This window comes from Narcine bancroftii, unplaced genomic scaffold (assembly GCF_036971445.1).
Source record: "Narcine bancroftii isolate sNarBan1 unplaced genomic scaffold, sNarBan1.hap1 Scaffold_122, whole genome shotgun sequence".
In the NCBI taxonomy this organism is placed as follows: domain Eukaryota; kingdom Metazoa; phylum Chordata; class Chondrichthyes; order Torpediniformes; family Narcinidae; genus Narcine; species Narcine bancroftii.
In genome coordinates, this window is record NW_027211857.1 from 246,074 (window position 1) to 252,796 (window position 6,723).

General features: G+C 45.5%; 1 long non-coding RNA gene across 1 annotated transcript; it reads left to right on the forward strand.

Moving 5' to 3' along the window:
• The first annotated feature begins 399 nt into the window (after positions 1 to 399).
• Positions 400 to 6,224, forward strand: LOC138750355 (uncharacterized). Its single transcript, XR_011349281.1, has 2 exons — positions 400 to 1,322; positions 4,946 to 6,224. It is a non-coding gene; the product is annotated as an uncharacterized lncRNA (long non-coding RNA).
• Positions 6,225 to 6,723: the final 499 nt, after the last annotated feature.

Sequence of the window (6,723 nt, forward strand, 5' to 3'; positions counted from 1 at the left end):
ATTTGAACTGCCTCGATATGTTTCCCCTCATCCTCTGTACTCCAGCTGAAAACCATTCCTCATATGTTAACCCTTTCAATCCTGGTCTCATTCCAGTAAATCTTCTCTCAACCCTCTCCGAAGCCAGCACTTTGTTTCTCAAATAAGGCATCAAAACTGTCCCCAATACTCCAAGAGAGGCCTTACCTGAGCTTGATGGAGTCTCAACATCACACCCCTGCTCTTGCCTGCTGTCCCTCTGGGAATGAATCCCAACATCGCATTCACCCTGTTTATAACAGAATGGAATGTTCTAGAACTCATCAGGATGACCAAAGGCCTTCATCGCAATCCATCAATAATGGTGATTTCAGATGGGATTGTGATGAATAAATTAGAACTTCCCTGACATTCCATGTTGTCTTTTGAATGTCCCTCTTGTTCCAGCCTCCATCACCACCCTTGGCAATGCATTCCAGGCACCCACCACACTCTGTGGAAAATAACATCTGGCCTCTGTTATCACCACTAAACTTTCCTCTGAATCTACATTTTCATAAAATTGAATTATTCCCAATCAACTCACATGATCCTATATATGACATTATACCATTTAAGATTGTTTTTTTTTAAATTTTTATTTTTCACACCATAAACTACATTGTTAGAGATAGAGAATTTAGGTTAAAATGGCTTAAGTTAAAATGTGATGATTAATCATAAAAAGGGAAGCCAGAACGGACAGGGAGCTTACTAGCAGCCAAGGACAAAAGGTTCAGCTGGATATGTTTTTTTAAACATATCTTTTCATGGTCATAGTGAGAGACATGCAGGAGACAAAAGATTGATAAGAAGGGTGAGAAACAGAATTTAGTGTATGTAGAGTTCGCAGTGTACGTAACGAACGTGATAATTAAAAATGCAGTTGTACTTAGAATGCTTTTGCAATACTAACCAATTAAAACAGTATTAATAAGAAGGGGAAGGGCAAACAACAAGGGTATAAAAATCAATGCACTGTATGTATCGGGGCTTAACTGGTGAGAAGCCAGTTGAGTCCAACTCTGCAGACTTGTAAATAAAGCTTGTCGTGTCATCAGTTTTAAAGAGACTCATGTGTGAGAAGTTTTATTTCTGACAAATGGGGGCTTGTCCGGGATCTACACTCTGGCCGTGAGGGGGGGCGAGAAGAGGGACATCGGAGGTGGTGCACCCCGCTGAGTTCAGCGGCTCCTAGTCCCTTGCTCGTCGCTTCGGGCGGCTTGAGCGAGTGGTATCCGGACAAGGTGACACGACAAGACGGAGAGGAGAAGGGTGACGGTTCAATCCCCGGGAAGACACCGGTAAGTGACGACTTACGATTGTGGTGTGGGGATTGGGTAACAGGTGTAACGGGATACACCTGTTTGGATAAAAAAAAACCTAACGTAATAGATCAGGTATAGAGCTTTTGTCGTGGCGTGAGGACCCTGTCGTGGGACTCTAGGATAGACCCCAGGGAAACCTCGGCGGTAACCGAAGGAGGGACAGCACCTCCGACGAAGTGCCGAGAAGAGAGGGGTCGACCCCAGGGAAACCTCAGCGGTAACCGAAGGAGGGACAGTACCTCCGACGAGGCGTCTGAGAAGAAGGGAGTAGGGTCCAGAACGAGAGGGTCCTCAGCAACGATAAACGGATCTAGGTGGGAAAATGGGAGGATCAAAATCTAAGGGTTCGTCTGAAAATTCAGGACAATTCCTGGGAGTTCCCCTTGACAGCTCTTTGGGGAGAATGTTTGAAAATTGGGATAGTAAAAGATATCGAGACAAAAACAAGAAAAAGATGGTTCAATATTGTCTCCTTTGGTCGAAACAACCTATTAAAGGTTCCTCGGTCTGGTGGCCGAAATTTGGATCTGATGAGGATTGGGTTAGACAAGCATTAAACATATATGTAAATTTGAGACCAAATGTGAATCAAGAAGAGTCAGCGTATGCATTTTGTTGGGTTCCCTGGCCAGGATCCTTAACAAAATGTTTTAAATTGAGGGTAGCGGGAGAAAAGAAGTGGGAACCTCTGGACAACCTTCCCCCTCCTTATATTCCCCCGGTGCCTACTGCGCCCGAGGAAAGCTCATTACCGGAGGGGAAAGGTGATGAATCTGATTGCCCCGAAAGGGGCCGGGAAAAAAAGAATGAATTAAGGGAGTCGGACCCTAAACTTCCACCGGTAAACCGACCCTGGACAAGATCCCAGACTGGTCCAGGACCATCAAAGTTTTCAGTAAGTCTAAATCCCCTGAGGGAAGTTCCTATGGGAGGACCGGGAGGGGGAACGGGATATGTGAATGTTCCCCTAACTAGTACAGAGGTGCGGGGATTTAAGAAAGAAATGAAAAAGTTATTGGAAGATCCTATAGGACTGGCCGAACAGCTCGACCAATTCCTGGGACCAAACACATATACGTGGGAAGAGATGCAGGCAATAATGGGAACATTATTCTCACCCCAGGAGAGGCAGATGATTCGACGGGCTGCCCTCCTCATGTGGGAATATGAACAACCTGGGGACCCCAGACCCCATGAACAAAAATATCCCTTAAATGAACCCAGGTGGGACAAACGAACACCCGAGGGATTGGCAAGTATGAGACAATATAGAGAGTGGACAATTAAAGGGATACGGGAGGCTGTGCCAAAGGGTCACAATTTCACCAAGGCATTTGGGAACCACCAGGGGAAAGACGAGTCCCCTACTGATTTCTTGGAGAGGGTGAGAAAGAATGTCCAACAGTATGCGGGCGTGGACCCTAGTACACCAATGGGTGAACAGCTTATTCAAATTGAATTTGTTTCCAAATCATGGCAGGACATTAGAAAGAAACTAGAAAAGGAGGAGGACTGGAGCGAAAAACCCCTAAGCGACCTATTAAAAAAGGCGCAAAAAGTATATGTGCAGAGAGAAGAAGAAGATCAAAAGAGGGCGACAAAGGTTATGGTACAGACTATCCGACAGATGAATGCCGAATCCAGAGGGGAAAGAAAACAAAACCTTCCTCTAAACAATCCAAGATATCCAAGAGAGGGAAGACCCCGGAGGTTCGTTAAGTGCTATTACTGCAATGAGGAAGGACACTTTAAGAGGGAATGCCCCCGATACAAGAGGGAATTGTGTGCCCTCGAACTTATGGAAGAAGATTAGGGGGGGTCAGGGGTTCCAAATGTTGGGGACCAAGTATAAGAGGGAACCCCTGGTAAAACTAAAAATTGGTCCCAAGGGAGAAGAGGTGGTGTTTATGGTGGACACAGGAGCGGAACGAAGTAGTGTAATAACTGTGCCAATCGGGACTGAACCTTTTGGAGGAAAGATGACTGTGTACACCTCCCATTCTGTGAGTGTTTTATTAACACAAACTGCCCATCGATGGCTGACTGATTCTCGCATATTTAAGTATGAAACCATTTTAATGGTCGGAGAAGATCTACAGTTTGCAAAGATTAATAGCTGCAACCCAGCTCAGTTTTTATACGGCAGTGAAACAGAGAGAGAGGTGGAGCACGACTGTGTCGAGTTGACGGATCTTCAGACCAAGACCCGAGAAGACCTTTGCGATACTCCTCTGGGAGAAGGATATGAATTCTACATTGACGGCTCCGCCAGATGTGTTGACGGAATGAGAAGAAGTGGGTATGCTATAATAGAAGGAAATACTTGGAAAGTAGTAGAATCCACGAGACTACCCGGAAGCTGGTCAGCACAGTCCTGTGAACTATATGCCTTGCAGAGAGCCCTCAGAATACTGGCAGAGAAAACTGGAACGATTTACACTGATTCCAAATACGCATACGGGGTAGTGCATACCTTTGGTAAGATCTGGAAGGAGCGTGGTCTAATTATATCAAGAGGAAAGGAATTGGCACACGAACAGATGATTACTCTGACTTTAGAAGCCTTGACATTACCCCAGGAAATAGCAGTGGTCTACATACCAAGCCATCAGAGGGGAGATACCCCGACAGCAATTGGAAACAGACTGGCTGATGAAGAAGCCAAAAGGGCAGCCATGCAACAAGAAGTCCGTTTGCTGACCTTAATCCCAATAAGACAAGACATAAAGAAGGCTCCCATTTTCACTGCTAAGGAAGAAAAGGACATGGCTCAGCTGGGCGCAACCAGCTGCCTGATGGAACATGGAAGACACCAGATGGAAGAATGGTTCTAAATAAAGAAATAACTTGCAATATTTTAAAACACCTGCATCATCAGAGCCACTGGGACACCCAAGCCTTATGTGACACAGTGCTTCGAGAATATGTGTGTAAGGGAATCTACACCTTGGCCCAACAGGAGGTGCAGAACTGTCACCTATGCACAAAAATTAATAAGAAGGTAATGAGGACAGGGACCATGGGAGGTCAACCATTAGCCATACGCCCTTTTCAAAGTATCCAGATCGACTTCACAGAATTACCTCAAGTCCAAAGATGGAAGTATCTGTTGGTGGTAATAGATCACTTTACCCGATGGGTGGAAGCCTTCCCAACAGTAAATGCTACAGCCTCTACAGTAGCTCGCCTCCTCCTAGAGCAGATAATCCCCAGATATGGTATAATGGATTCTATAGACTCAGACAGGGGTCCACATTTTTGTTCAAAAATCCAGCAATTGATTTGTAATGCATTACAGGTCTCTTGGAAATTGCATACCCCTTGGCATCCACAAAGCTCAGGGAGGGTTGAACGTATGAATGGAACCCTAAAAATGCAATTGACAAAATTAATGGTGGAAACTAAAATGCCTTGGATAAAGTGTCTGCCCCTGGCTTTATTGAGAATTCGTACTGCCCCACGAAAAGATGTAGGGTTGTCCCCTTATGAAATGATGTTTGGGCTTCCCTTCTGGAGTACAGTTGAGGGGTGTCTCACCTTGGGGGAAGGGGATATATTTGTTAGGAACTATTTACAGGCACTGTCACGCTCTCTTACAGATTTACGAAAGAGAGGACTATTGGCACAAACACCGCCTCTAGACTTTTTTTTTTACACAAAGTGGAACCAGGAGACTGGATTCTCATCAAGACCTGGAAAACTGAAAAACTCCAGCCCCAGTGGGAAGGTCCATACCAAGTTCTCTTAACTATAGAGGCTGCAGCACGAACAAGAGAGAAGGGGTGGACACACGCATCCAGATTTAAGGGACCTGTAGAGGCGCCTCAGGACCCTGATACTAACTCAGATTGGACTTGTGTTCCTGGAGAAAAACCTCTTACCTTGCGATTTCGCAGAAAGACTTGATTCACAATGTTATTGTTATGTTCTTTGATTTTTCTTAGTTTGCCTATGTCTTTATCAGGTGTGAAATGTAAGAAATGCAGAGACACAGTGGTCCTGTTTCAGGACCGCACTTGGGGAAGAAAGGAGGGTAATTTTATTTCCCATACCTCAGTTCCTGAGAAATGCTGGGCAGAAAATACCACCCAACATCCATATACCCCTTGTGTGGAAAAAGAAGGAAATAATATGGGTCATTATATACAGATTCCTAATACCACTCCTTTCCCTCTTAACGGTTGGAAGGGTGACTCAGGCCCACCATGCCCTGATGGACTCTGGTTTTGCATACACCAGCGTACTGTTCCAATAAGAAATTCCACTCTACACTCAAAAGTGCCTGCCCCTTTAAGACAGCCGGACTTAATTCGAGTCCATCCAAATAACCATGAAAGTTTCGGTCACGCAGTTGGGGGAGATAACCTTTTTGTTGATCTTGCAACTAGAATTGCAGGAACTTTTAATGTAACCAATTGTTGGGTCTGCGGGGGTCCACGGATGTCAGAACAATAGCCTTGGTGGGGGGAGTCCCTCAATTCATTAACCATGATTTCCCGAATTTGGACAACTAACCGAACGAGATCAAGAGAAACTTGGTCTCTCTCTAACGTCCCCTCTGGTTTTTATTGTCTCTCACGAACCGGCAAATACCCAGTAGGAAAAAGTCCCTGCAAGGCTGTATGGATTCGCATTTCGCCTGGTAATTTCACTTGGTTTCCTAAACCCCTGACTTGGTTCTTATCCACTGTTTTTAAAACTAATTGCCTACCCCTGTCTAATAGCAATATTCAGCTTTGGAATTGTACCAGTTCCACCATCACAGGACCATACCAATCAAACCCCACTCTTAAAAGAGTTTGGGAACGGGGATATGGAGTATCCCCAAATGGATTATTCTGGGTATGTGGTAATAAAGCTTATACTCGTCTCCCCTTACAGTGGAGTGGAACTTGTTTCCTAGGAATAATCCGCCCAGAATTTTTCCTCCTACCCCACGATCACGGTCATAAATTAGGAGTGAAGATTTTTGATACATTACACCGTCAGCCCCGCTCTAGCACGGTACATTTGGGACAATGGGGAGATGATTGGCCTCCAGAACGCATAATTCAATATTATGGTCCCGCTACATGGGCTCAAGATGGATCCTGGGGTTATCGTACTCCTCTTCTCCTTCTTTGGCTTGGCTTCGCGGACGAAGATTTATGGAGGGGGTAAAAAAGTCCACGTCAGCTGCAGGCTCGTTTGTGGCTGACCAGTCCGATGCGGGACAGGCAGACACGATTGCAGCGGTTGCAAGGGAAAATTGGTTGGTTGGGGTTGGGTGTTGGGTTTTTCCTCCTTTGCCTTTTGTCAGTGAGGTGGGCTCTGCGGTCTTCTTCAAAGGAGGCTGCTGCCCGCCAAACTGTGAGGCGCCAAGATGCACGGTTTGAGG